Genomic DNA, 12,730 nt, shown 5'->3' with positions numbered 1-12,730 from the left:
TGAATAAGCTTCAATACTGAAGCACTTTAAGCACGAATAGGCTATGTAGGCAGAACCTATTTATTACCTACATACAGATTTGAGGTTACATGTACAAATTATAACGCACTATACAACATCAAACGATTCCGAGCACCCACCAGCAAATTGAAGCGGAGGCGTTTGTAATTACATCAGTAAAATATATACATATATGCCTCTTAAAGATATATAGGAGTTCGTGTGTATTATGATATGCTGTGTCGACGATTCTGTAGCTGTGTTTAATATAATTCACATAAATAAAATATAATGTGTACAAACACGCTGTATTTCCGGGTAAATCATAATTAATACAAAATATTTCTAAGAGAATTCTCTTCTAGAACGAATCTTTTGTTCATTACCAATTATAAAAATGTATGCAGACTTAACAAATTATATTTATACTTAATATGTAATTTAAAAATTGTAATAAGTAATTAAACTCATATAATGGTCATTTTTCAGGTTATTACGAAGCGGTGGACGAGATGGGGAATGGTGTAGACACGGATTTTAACACAAAAAATGTATTAACAGTAACCAAGCAAGCAAAGACCAGACTTTGTTAAAAAATATAAAAATTAAATTATAAATAAGAATATTCTAAAAATAAAAATGTATACAAAAAGTATATAATAAAATTTAAAGAATTTGCATCGGCCAATCGCCAATACAGGTTTCGCGGGGAACTGGACGAATTACTAAAACGATAAGAGTAAATATTTTACTCTATTTAACTATTTATCGCCGTGTCGGTCCTGGCATAGAATGGGCCACTCCTTCCATTCCCGTAGGTGTCCTAAGAGGCGACTAAGGGAAAACGAGAGATGGACAGCAGCGTCCCTCTTAAAACAACTCTAAAAGCCTAACTGCGGTTGCCAATCCGCCTCCCAAGCGTGGCAACTACTGACAAAACTCCCCAAGGGGAGGCTTATCTCCAGTAGTGGACAGTTAAAGGCTGGTATGATGACGATGATGGACTATTTATCGACACATACATATCTTAATCCATAGACATACAATATAATCATACGAAAATTAAAATATAACAACACAGAGTCAAGTGAACGCAGCAAACGAGACTAAATTTAAAAAGTATAATAATGTTGCCGTATAAACATTTGTGTTCTATATGAAACAAGTTACTTCTATATATTTTTTTTATAGGTGGTAATGAAATAGTAACCCCACCCGTGCCATCGGTATACACTGGCGGGGCACCAGTGAAGGATGATAGATGAGGATGAAACAGGTTAGTTAGCCCATAGTGACGAATTCAACGAAAATTGTTCACGATGGTTTCCAGAGGGAACCACGTGGAGGTTTTTTTTTATGGGTAAAAATGGTATGGTAACCCCGCCTGCGCTAACGGGATACGCTGGCGGAGCATCAATCAAGAGTGATAAATGAGAATGAAAACAGGTCAGTTAGCCCATCATGATAAATTCATCAGGAATTAACCGTGATAGTTTCCAGGGCGATCCGCGAGGAGGTCGACCTAGTTGGGTATATTGCTAGCAATGGGATTCTCAGTCGCCATTACTAACAAACCCTTTCCCCCCACCACGTGGAGGTTGGCCTGATAGGGCATATTGCTAGCAATGCGGCTGTCAAACTCCATTGCTAACAATCCCTTCCTCCCCAGTTACTTCTATATTAGATAAATAATTCACTAACTATTATAAAACATCATAGCTACTCTATCGTCCTTTAAGCAATTAGTTCCGCGAGGATATGAATGCCACCTTATAAAGCAACTTATCACATATATCAAACGGGACTAAGACTCACTGATGAATACCTGTTTTATAAATTAATCAAGCAAAATTTTCAATAGACAGACCTCTCTATCAATGTAACAAGAGGATAGCCAACAAAGGGATAATAATTATCGTGAACAAATGACATTAGGGAGACTTTATACATTAGTCGATTGCTTGGGTACCTCTGTACCATTCGTGTTTCAACCGTGAAGCAGTTGTGTTTGCATGGCTGTGTTTCGGTTTGAAGGGATATGGCGTGAATTTACTGGGTACAGAGGAATAACACCTGAGTCCTCAGGAATGGCAACGCATGGGGGGTATCATGGGCAAAACAGTATACTCTATTTTGACCATGGTACAGCTCATCTCTATAGGCGACAATTACCACTTTCCATCAGGTGGGCCGTCAGCTTGTTTGCCATTCTAAGTTGTATAAAAATAAAATAAAAAAAAAACCACTACTATTATTACACGTGTGAAGATGTCGCCCTCTAATGGCAACAGTTTCCAAGGCGCCTGTTTTATACACGAAGACCTTCATTATGATGGTGGAACTGCGGCTGTAAGTGTATTCCAAAGCACTGAACAAAAGAAAATCATTTTTAAATAATTCAAACGCGAATTTGAAAATCCATTGGCATGGGGCTTGATTTCAATAAGTGAAAATGTTACAATATCACATTGTAACTGCTGAAAACATATCTAAAATAATGAGTAAAGTAATTTCTAATTACATTTCTAATTTTTAATTAGTAATTTACAAACTGATGCGTTCAATGTCAATAAAACTCGACTACTACGAGTTATACGTACCTATAAAACGCGGCGCACCGACTGCCAAACAAGCTCTATCATATCTACTGAGGAGAGGAAATAGAATTTTCAAAGATAAGCAGAAAATAAACGCCGAAAAAATCTATAAATACAATTTTATTGTAATACAAAATTGTTTTTATTCCCTTTCGCGGCGCGTTCCACTTTTTATAGAACGTTTCCGCAAATAAGGAAATCCTGATGAATGTCGTTCGTGACGTGACTATGTGTCATTCGAGCAGATTACACGACCGTGATATCTCTGCGTAACAAGTCTGTAGTCCATGCAGGCGAAATTATAGACTTTATCATATTTACCAGAGGGAGACTTTATACAAAAATCGTTTGCTTGAGCACCTCTGTCCCATCCGTGTTTCTACCGTGAAGCAGTTGTGTTTGCATGGCTCTATTTCGGTTTAAAGAGTGGGATATGGCAGTGAATTTAGAGGGTACAGAGGAATAACACTCGAGTCCTCAGGAATGGTAATGCATGGGGGTATCATGGGTGAAACAGTGTACTCTGTTAGACCTATGATACTGTTCATGTCTATAGGCGACGGTTACCACTATTCATCAGGTAGGCCGTTAGCTATTCTAAGTAGCATAAAAAAAGTGTATTCTCCTTTTTTGAGCAGATTATTGCAACAAAAGCCTTTCTTCCGGGAACACTCAAATTTCATCCACAAAATGTTTAAGGGATCGTTTCTCTTTCTCATTGCACCAATTCCAATTTAAATGTAAAATAGAACAATGAAGCTCTCCATTTTATTAATTCTATTGTTATTTTGGTATCGCTATTGAAAACAGACCCGATGTGCTCGCCGTAGTCGAAATCTTGTTGCTAAATCGAGTTCTGCAGCTGTTGCTATACGGTTGTGGAAGATGCAATATACTAATGTCGATATTGCAAAATTTTGTTTTGTTAATAACTGAATTATTTCTATTTTATCTTTTCGTATGAAATATGGAAGCGATAAAATTAGGCCATTCAAGATATAATGGCCAGTCATCTAAAACGGATAGTCGAAATAATTCGAAATCTTACACTAGGATAATGACGTCGTTTCCAAATAATCGATCCAATGTTGTTAATTGTGTAGGAAAAAAGAGGGAGACTTTGTACAAAAGTCGTTTGCTTGGGTACCTCTGTCCCATTCGTGTTTCAACCGTAAAGCAGTTGTGTTTGTTTTGGTTTGATGGGTGGGATATGGCGTGAATTTATAGGGTACAGAGGAATAACACCTGAGTCCTCAGGAATGGCAACGCATGGGGGTTATCATGGGCGAAACAGTATACTCTGTTATGTCCATGGTACTGCTCATGTCTATAGGCGACGGTTACCACTTTCCATTAGGTGGGCCGTCAGCTTGTTTGCCATTCTAAGTTGTATAAAACAAAAAGAAAAAAAACAATAAGATTGTTCCATAAAAAAAAAACAATTATTTTGATTTACAAACTAAATTACTGAGCCGATATTGATATATTGCCGATATTCTATGAAACCAATCTGTAAGTATATCCTTTCAGTATAAAAAATCCAAATCGATTTATAACTGGCGGTTTTTTTTTACCACTGAGGTGGCATACAAGCATGCGGCCCACCTGATTGTAAGCGGTTACCGTAGCCTATGAACGCCTGCATTACCAGGGGTATTACGCGCGCGTTGCCAACCCTGAAGAAACCTCTTTACCCCCCTTATGAAGAACCCCATGCTGTAGACTCTTATCCATGCGATAGCAAATATAAAAAATACAATCGAAATGCGAACCTCCGTTTTTGGAATTCGGTTGAAAAGTAAGTACACAATTTATCGTATTCAATTTATGCCTAATTAAAACTTACTTTCTTTTTATTACGTTCATTACTAAAATTCTAGTGTATTATTAATAGCGTTCCGACTCGATTTTGCATGAATAGATAGAATCAAAAATATTATGACGACTCATATTACCCACTGATAATATAGTTTTGGTGAAATAATATTAATAATCGATTGGGTAGTTTTTGAGTTTGTGAGTGACAAACAAAGAAAGAATCAAATCTTTCCCGTTTAATAATATTAGTATACATTACCACTATCTGTAGAACCAAAGATGGTTAATAAAAGATTGGATAACAAGCGTAAATTTTATTAATTTGGCTAAAAATTAATTGTAGCCTTGTTTGAAAAAAAAAATACGCCCAATTCACTCGAACTTACCTTATTGTAATCTATTATTTTTTTATTCTATTATTTTAAACTATTTAAATTAATCAATAAATAAATTAATTTTCCATTGTTTAATTATATCAATATATTACACTCGTATATTGTATTATCATGTTTTAATGTACATATATTTACAAATATATACATACGTTACAGAAATATGGTATTGTTCATACTGCTTATTTACTGCAAATGGAAAGTAATCATTCGTTTACATAATAAGAGCACTGCAGCTCCAAAATATTAAACAAAGTATTTCATTTTTACTCTACTTATTGTTTTTTTTTACAACACAGGGGCAAACGAGCATGCGGCTCACCTGATGATAAGTGGCTACCGCCGCCCATGATCACGCACAACACCAGCGGCATTGCAGGTGTGTTGCCGGCTTTTTAAAAAGGAATATGCTCTCTTCTTGAAGGTTACGTTGTCATATCGGTTCGGAAATACTGCTGCTGGAAATTGATTCTAAAGAGTGGTTGTGCGTGGAAGAAAGTGCATTGAAAAACGCACGGTGGAGGACTGCCATTCGTCGTTATCGTTTTTATACTAGGTGGTTATTTTTGTACAAGTATGCACTCGGTGTCATCAGAGTGATGTCGGAAATACAACCGGGGTGGGGTTTGTTTGTCGATGCGTATTAAAGTGTCAGAAGCTATCGGCGAGATTGGGCAGTATGATGTATGGGGCACGCCCCTTGTTCGTTTCCACAATGAACATACACGCACGCAAACCATGAAGCTGTTTACTGTAAAATCACAACATGTTTAGTTATACGTTTCCATATTAAAGAAACTATACTTATGAAACAAGATATGAGAAAGCCTTTGATTCGTTTCGAGACATAGACGGTACTACGATCCCTCCAGAGATGCCAGATTGATTATAGGTCTATCGAAGTGGTAAAGTGTATGTACAGTAAGGCTACGATGTCTATCCGAGAACAGAACCAGAGTACGAAACCCTTCCCAGTGTAGAAAGGTGTAGGACAGGGTGACGTCATATTTCCGAAACTCTTGACAGCTGCATTGGATAATGTTTTCAAATTTTTGGACTGGAAAAGATATGGTATAATCATCAATGGCGAATACATCACTCACCTTCGATTTGCCGATGACATGGTAATCATGACGGAATCCCTGGAGGATCTGAATACTATGCTTAATGACTTCAATGGTATTTGTCAACAGATAGATCTTAAGATGTACATGGACAAGACTTAAATCATGTCTAACGTCCATGTCACACCTATACTGATTCCGATTGAGAACACTACGCTCGAAGTTCTCGACGAGTATGTATATCTGGTACAAGTTGTCCGAATAGGGAAGTCCAACTTCGACCGAGGGTCTACCGATGAATCCATCTCGGCCATCTTTTCATCCAAAAAGCAAAAGTAGAAGCAAAAATATACAAAAGCATCAAATTACTCAGCAGACTATGCTCGGAATCTCCTTGAGAATATCCGCAAAAGAACCAAAATAACCGATATAGCCCGAAGGAAAAGCAAGCTGAAGTGGCAATGGACTGGTCACATAGCTCGAAGAACCGACAACTGATGGGGATGAAAGGTTCTTGAGTGGCGACCCCGTACGGGCAAACGCAATGTAGGATGACTCCACTTAAACGAAGTGATGATCTCAAATACATTGCAGGGAGTCAGTGGATGCAGGTGGCTCAAGACCGTTCCTTATATCAGACTATGGGGGAGGCCTATGTCCAGGAGCGGTATGACTATATGACCAATAAAAACTGCAAATCTGAAAATTTCAATTCTTTTGTAGGAGTCTCTTACATAATTGTGTAAACTCCAGATCCTTCTGTTTTGCGAAGGTGTTGTACAAAGTCGTTTGGTTGGGTACCTCCGCCCCGTTTATATTTCTATCGGGAAGCAGTTGTGTTTACATTACAGCAGTTGTGTTTCGGTTTGAAGGGTGCGATATGACAGTGAATTTACAGTGTACAGAGAAATAATACCTTAGGAATGGCAACGCATGAAGACTATCATGGGCGATATTGTATTATATATGTATTTTATTGCCATTGTAGTGTTCATGTCTGTAGGTAGCTAAATGTATGTAGATAGCTAGGTGAGTCGGTAACGCGATTTTCATCAGGTGGGGCGTCAGCTTGTTTGCCATTCTAAGTTGCATAAAAAAGCATAATACTAGGGAATTTTTAAATTCTTACGGAGACGGAAAATAACGGGTGAAAACGAATGGTGTCGCGGAAAAAATCTGTAGGAACTTTGTAACGCAATAATAACTGTCTTAAAATCTCAGTTTATGAGCTCAAATTTTAATTTCTCCGACACTAATAACTTTCTAATTAACTCTCTTGTGACAGTAATTACTAATGACAAACATGGCGTTGGGCTTGCTTCCTGTGGAATTTATTGATTTATTTATTTATCACAAAAATCACAGCTCTTGAAAACATATCTTACATGCTAAGTCTCTTATAAATACAGCCAATAACAGACTTTAATTATATACATGAAAATTATAATTCGAAAGCGAGGTAGGCATGGAGTAGTTGGATTCAAATGTGTTCGGTGAAATGTAGGCAAACTAAATAGTAGGTTTTTTTTTATACAACTTAGAATGGCAAACAAGCTGACAGCCCACCTTGGTTCATAAGAAAAGATATTTTACGTACACACAAAGCATGTTTTATTTATTATTTATTGAGCACATTTAAAAAAAATGTTTGGTATAAAAAGCGGACTTAATACTATATAGCATTCTCTCACAGTCAACCTTTGGCGAAACAGAAATGTAATTATGCGATGAGAAAATTAAAAATTGTTGCAGATAAACAATCTAAATATTCTTTTTGGAAATTCCTTAAAAATGAGAAAAAACATTTGAATAATTTTGTGAATAGGCATGGAATAAGTAGACGTAACGAGACGACTCGTGTAAACAAGTTTAACGTCATATTGGAGAAGCCAAATTGAATCGTATATTATTCTGGTTAAATGTAATTGAAGGCGCTTGTAGGTATTAGCTGGAAGTTAATTGCTTTATACATTGCATGATTCTATAAAGGTATAGTACTGCGGTAACTGCTCCACACTGTCGTACGTGATTCACTAACGCTTTCATGTCTTAATATGTAGTTAGTCCATTACTTTCTCAGGCTACTTATATTGTTATTTTAATTATAACATTTATTATTTTAAGATTTACCTTGTATCTAATGTTAATTTGTAATATTAATATTGTTATAATAATTTACGAATTTGCTCCACAAAAAACACTTCAATTGTGGCAAAACTAGTTCTTTTTATTTACCAAACTAAACTGTTGAATCGATTTTGATAACATTTTATCGGACTAATAAAAAAGTATATCCTTTTATATAAAGTATACCTTAACTGTTGCTGCGGTGGTGAACCGCCAGCCTTACCAGAGGGAGACTTTGTACAAAAGTCGATTGCTTGGGTACCTCTGTCCCATTCGTGTTTCAAACGTGAACAAGCTGTGTCTGCATGGCTGTGTTTCGGTTTGAAGGGTGGGATATGACGTGAATTTACTGGGTACAGAGGAATAACACCTGACTCCACAGGAATGGCAACGCATGAGGAGGGGGTATAATAGGCAAAACTGTATACTCTGTTATGTGCATGGTACTGCTCATGTCTATAGGCGACGCTTACCACTTTCCATCAGGCGGGCCGTCAGCTTGTTTGCCATTCTAAGTTGTATAAAAAAAATGGTTGCAAGCTTCTATAATTATATCTAACTAAAAGTTCTGCAACCTTCCGTATTAGACATTATTTTCCACAATTAATCACACATATACTAATGGTAGCGGAATTGAACAAAATAATTCTAATCGAATGACCAGTAAGATGGACTTCCACAAGATAACACCTAGTTTAGTAAAATATTTATTAATAATAATAATAGCCGAAACCGAGAAAAAGAGAAAAAATCTCGACCTGGCTCACGTCGTGACCGAAATGTGGGGGGTGACGTCCACCGAAATCATTCCAATCGTTTTGTCGGTGAACGGTCTTATCCCAACCAATCTGGAACAACATCTCAGATAGTTGGGATTCCGAGGCGGCTCACTCCCGAGAAAGATGCAGAAGGCGGTGCTCTTAGATTCTGTCCGCATTATACGCCGGTTTCTCTCCCTGGAGTCCTGAACCCCGGCCGACTGTACTTCTGCCGGGGGTTAGTTGCCATCTCCTCTCCCTAAGAGGAGACAAGAGAATTTGTGTAAAAATTGGATAATAATAATAATAATAATAAGCCTTCCAAAGTCCAACCCCGCGTCCGAGCTCACCATCTAGCTCACGTGGAAGGCGGTCACGCGTATAAATAAAACCTACGCGGCTAAAGGGGCAATGGCAAAAATAAAGATGGCGAATAATAATAACGGAGAGAGTATAGGGTCGCTGCCCGGGGGTCGCCGGGGCGCGTCTACAACTGGCGGTAGGCGCGGCAGAATGCGAGCCAGCCGACCGGCCCCACCACCTGGCCGGTCCGACCCCTCGCCATCGACATCAGCTTTCGTCACAGGCCCAGCAATCGGTGCCCGCCACTGGTGGTACACGTCGCATGAGGTGGACAAGAGGCATGAATGAGGACCTCATGCGTGCGTTCTTCAGGGCTACAGGGACAGAAACAGGCAGAACAGGATACCGGGCAGTAATGCACCGCGAGTTTCTGCGTCTTTTACCGGATCTAACCGTCTCGGAACAGAACCTAGCCGACAGAGTTCGGTACATACAGCGCTCTGGTATGTTTAGCGCGACCGAACTCGAACGATTGCGAAGTGAAGTTGTTCCAGAAGCAAACTCCGCGACCGTAGAGCAACCCATCTCAGACGTGCTACCTAGCGTAGAGGTGGTTGCCGAAACGCTTTCAGAAGCGGATGCGGACGGAACAACTTCCCAGGATATAGAGCATATGAGGAGCATACTAGAGGAGGCGATTCTAGAGATCCGAAGAACTCCCTCGAAGAGAGACCGAAGCTTCCCCGGATATATCCAAATGTGGCGACGCGGGATGCCATTGAGGCCACAAATGGACTGCTGCCTCAGTACCTTGAGGGCAGCGGTGACCTGGAAGAGACGAGTTCAATCCTGTTTGGCGCTGCGTTGGCAGTATGCCGATATACCGGCGCAAAAATGCCCCGGGCTGGACGTAATATCCAAAGGGATAATATGAAACCAGCCTGGAAAAGAAGGATTGAACGACGGATCGCCCAGGCCAGAGTCCTCATTGGTAGACTGCTCTGCTTCAGGGAGGGCAACACACGCCCGAGAATTATGCGCTCCGTAAAAGAGGCCTTTGCTGGGACAGGTGTACGTCTGTTCCAGCCGGACTTCGGGCACAAACTTAAGGAGCGCATAGATGAACTGAAGCAGAAGATCGCTGCATGGGGGAAGCGACTCCGACGGTACTCTGAGAGGGTTGAGAGGTATCAACAGAATCGCCTCTTTATGAGTGATCAACGGAAGTTTTATAGGAACTTGGAGCGCCCAAAACTACAGCCCACAGGACAAAGACCCGAAACAGCCAATTTCGTCGCCTTCTGGAGACAGCTGTGGTCTGAACCTGTGGAACATGAGGAGGGCGCATGGATGCACGATGTTGAGGAAGCATGTGCTCGAATAACGCCGATGAACGCCATTGCCCTTACGGAGGAAGACGTGGTTGCCGCGATCCGTCGGGCTCCGAACTGGAAAAGTCCGGGGATCGACGGATTGCAGCACTACTGGTTAAAGGCGTTCTCGGCCAGCCATGCGACCTTAGCCGTGCAATTCCAGAGTGCCCTCGAAAACAGGACGCTCCCGAACTTCCTTACAACCGGGATCACTCATTTAGCTCCTAAGACGGACGATACTGCGGATCCATCTAAATATCGCCCCATCACTTGTCTTACGACAATATATAAGACGTTAACATCCGTTCTGAGCGCTAAGATCTCTCGTCATGTATACGAGAATAAGATCCTATCTAGCGCTCAACAAAATAATTGCTCCTCATTGATGCTGTCGCTGGCCACGTGGTCAAGCGGAACCGTCGGAATTTCTCCGCCGCCTGGATAGATTATAAAAAGGCGTTCGATTCCGTGCCCCATTCATGGCTCCGGAGGATACTCGAGCTGTACAAGATCGACGATACAGTTCGAGTGTTCTTGGAGGCATGCATGGGGCAGTGGACGACGATCCTGACTATCCAGGGCGAGCGATTGACGGATACCGCTGACCGGATAGAGATAAAGAGGGGAATATTCCAGGGCGATTGTTTGAGTCCACTTTGGTTTTGCCTGTCCCTGAATCCACTCAGTACTTTACTGGAGAATTCGGGGACTGGATTTCAGTATCGGAGAGGAGGTACACGAGTGTCTCACCTTCTGTACATGGATGACTTGAAACTGCTAGCTAGATAGCAGCTCTATTAGGATGGCGCTCGGAATAGACAAGTGCGCGGTCCTCCATGTGCAGAGGGGACGGGTCACTCAAACTGAAGGGATCGCCACAGATCCCTATAATATTAAAACCCTCTCCGAGGCTGAAACATACCGGTATCTGGGCATGTCACAAAACATCGGTGTGAAGGAGACGGATATGAAACAGTCAGTCCGCGAGGAATTTTTTGCGCGCCTTACAAGAGTACTGAAAAGTTCTTTGTCGGGCGCCAATAAAATCCGAGCTTATAACGGCTGGGTCATACCCGTACTCCTTTACACTTTTGGCGTGCTCAGATGGTCTCAAACCGAACTCGAAGCCCTGGATCGGAAAGTCCGCACAACTATGACCCTCCATAGAATGCATCACCCGAAATCGTCAGTCATGAGGCTGTATATCCCGCGGAAAGCTGGTGGTCGAGGCTTGTTAAGCGTTAAGACCATGCACAACCGCGAGATTGACAGCCTCAGGACATATTTTCTGGAGAAAAGAGACGAGGGTTTGCATAGAGAGGTCATAGAATGTGACAAAGGATTCACCCCTCTTTCTCTGGCTAAAGAGAACTGGCGAAAACCCGAAGTTTTGGGTACCTCTCAGCGGGAGGCCGTATGGAAAGAGAAGGAGTTGCACGGAAGGTTCTTCAAAGCCCTTCACGGGCCGTACGTAAACACGAAGACCTCCGTGCACTGGCTACAGTTCGGTGATCTCTTCGGAGAGACCGAGGGTTTTGTCTGTGCAATACAGGATCAGGTGGTTAAGACGAACAATTACCGAAAGCACATTCTGAAGGATGGCACTGAGGACATCTGTCGAGCATGACGCCATCCCGGAGAGTCACTCAGACATGTGCTTTCGGGTTGTTCAGCGGTAAATTAAAAAAAATTTAATGACTTTTCAAAAGTGCTTCAATGTAAGTTTATTTGAATAAATGATTTCTATTCTATTCTATTCTATTCTATTCTATTCTATTCTATTCTATTCTTGCCAACACAGAGTACTTGCACAGGCACAACCAGGTAGCCAAAATACTCCATCAAGAGCTAGCTCTGAAGTACGGCCTCGCGAATGAGAGGTTGCCGTACTATAAGTAACCGATCCATCATCACGGACAGGACTGTTCTTGCGAACAAACCTGATAACACCGGCACTTTCGAGGGTTATGTCACCATACCGCATGAAAAGCCGAAACCGAGAAGAAGAGAAAATATCTCGACCTGGCTCACGAGGTGACCGAAATGTGGGGGGTGACATCTACCGAAATCATCCCAATCGTTATGTCGGTGAACGGTCTTATCCCAACCAGTCTGGAACAACATCTCAGACGGTTGGGATTCCGAGGCGGCTCACTCCCGGGAAAGATGCAGAAAGCGGTTCTTAGATTCTGCCCGCATTGTACGCCGGTTTCTCTCCCTGGGGCCCTGAACCCCGGCCGACTGTGCTTCTGCCGGGGGTTAGTTGCCATCTCCTCTCCTTAAGAGGGGAGATGAGAA

The sequence above is a fragment of the Galleria mellonella genome, unplaced genomic scaffold, assembly GCF_026898425.1.
Source record: "Galleria mellonella isolate WM207_F2 unplaced genomic scaffold, CSIRO_AGI_GalMel_v1 utg246, whole genome shotgun sequence".
Classification (NCBI taxonomy): domain Eukaryota; kingdom Metazoa; phylum Arthropoda; class Insecta; order Lepidoptera; family Pyralidae; genus Galleria; species Galleria mellonella.
This window is presented reverse-complemented; position numbering follows the sequence as displayed.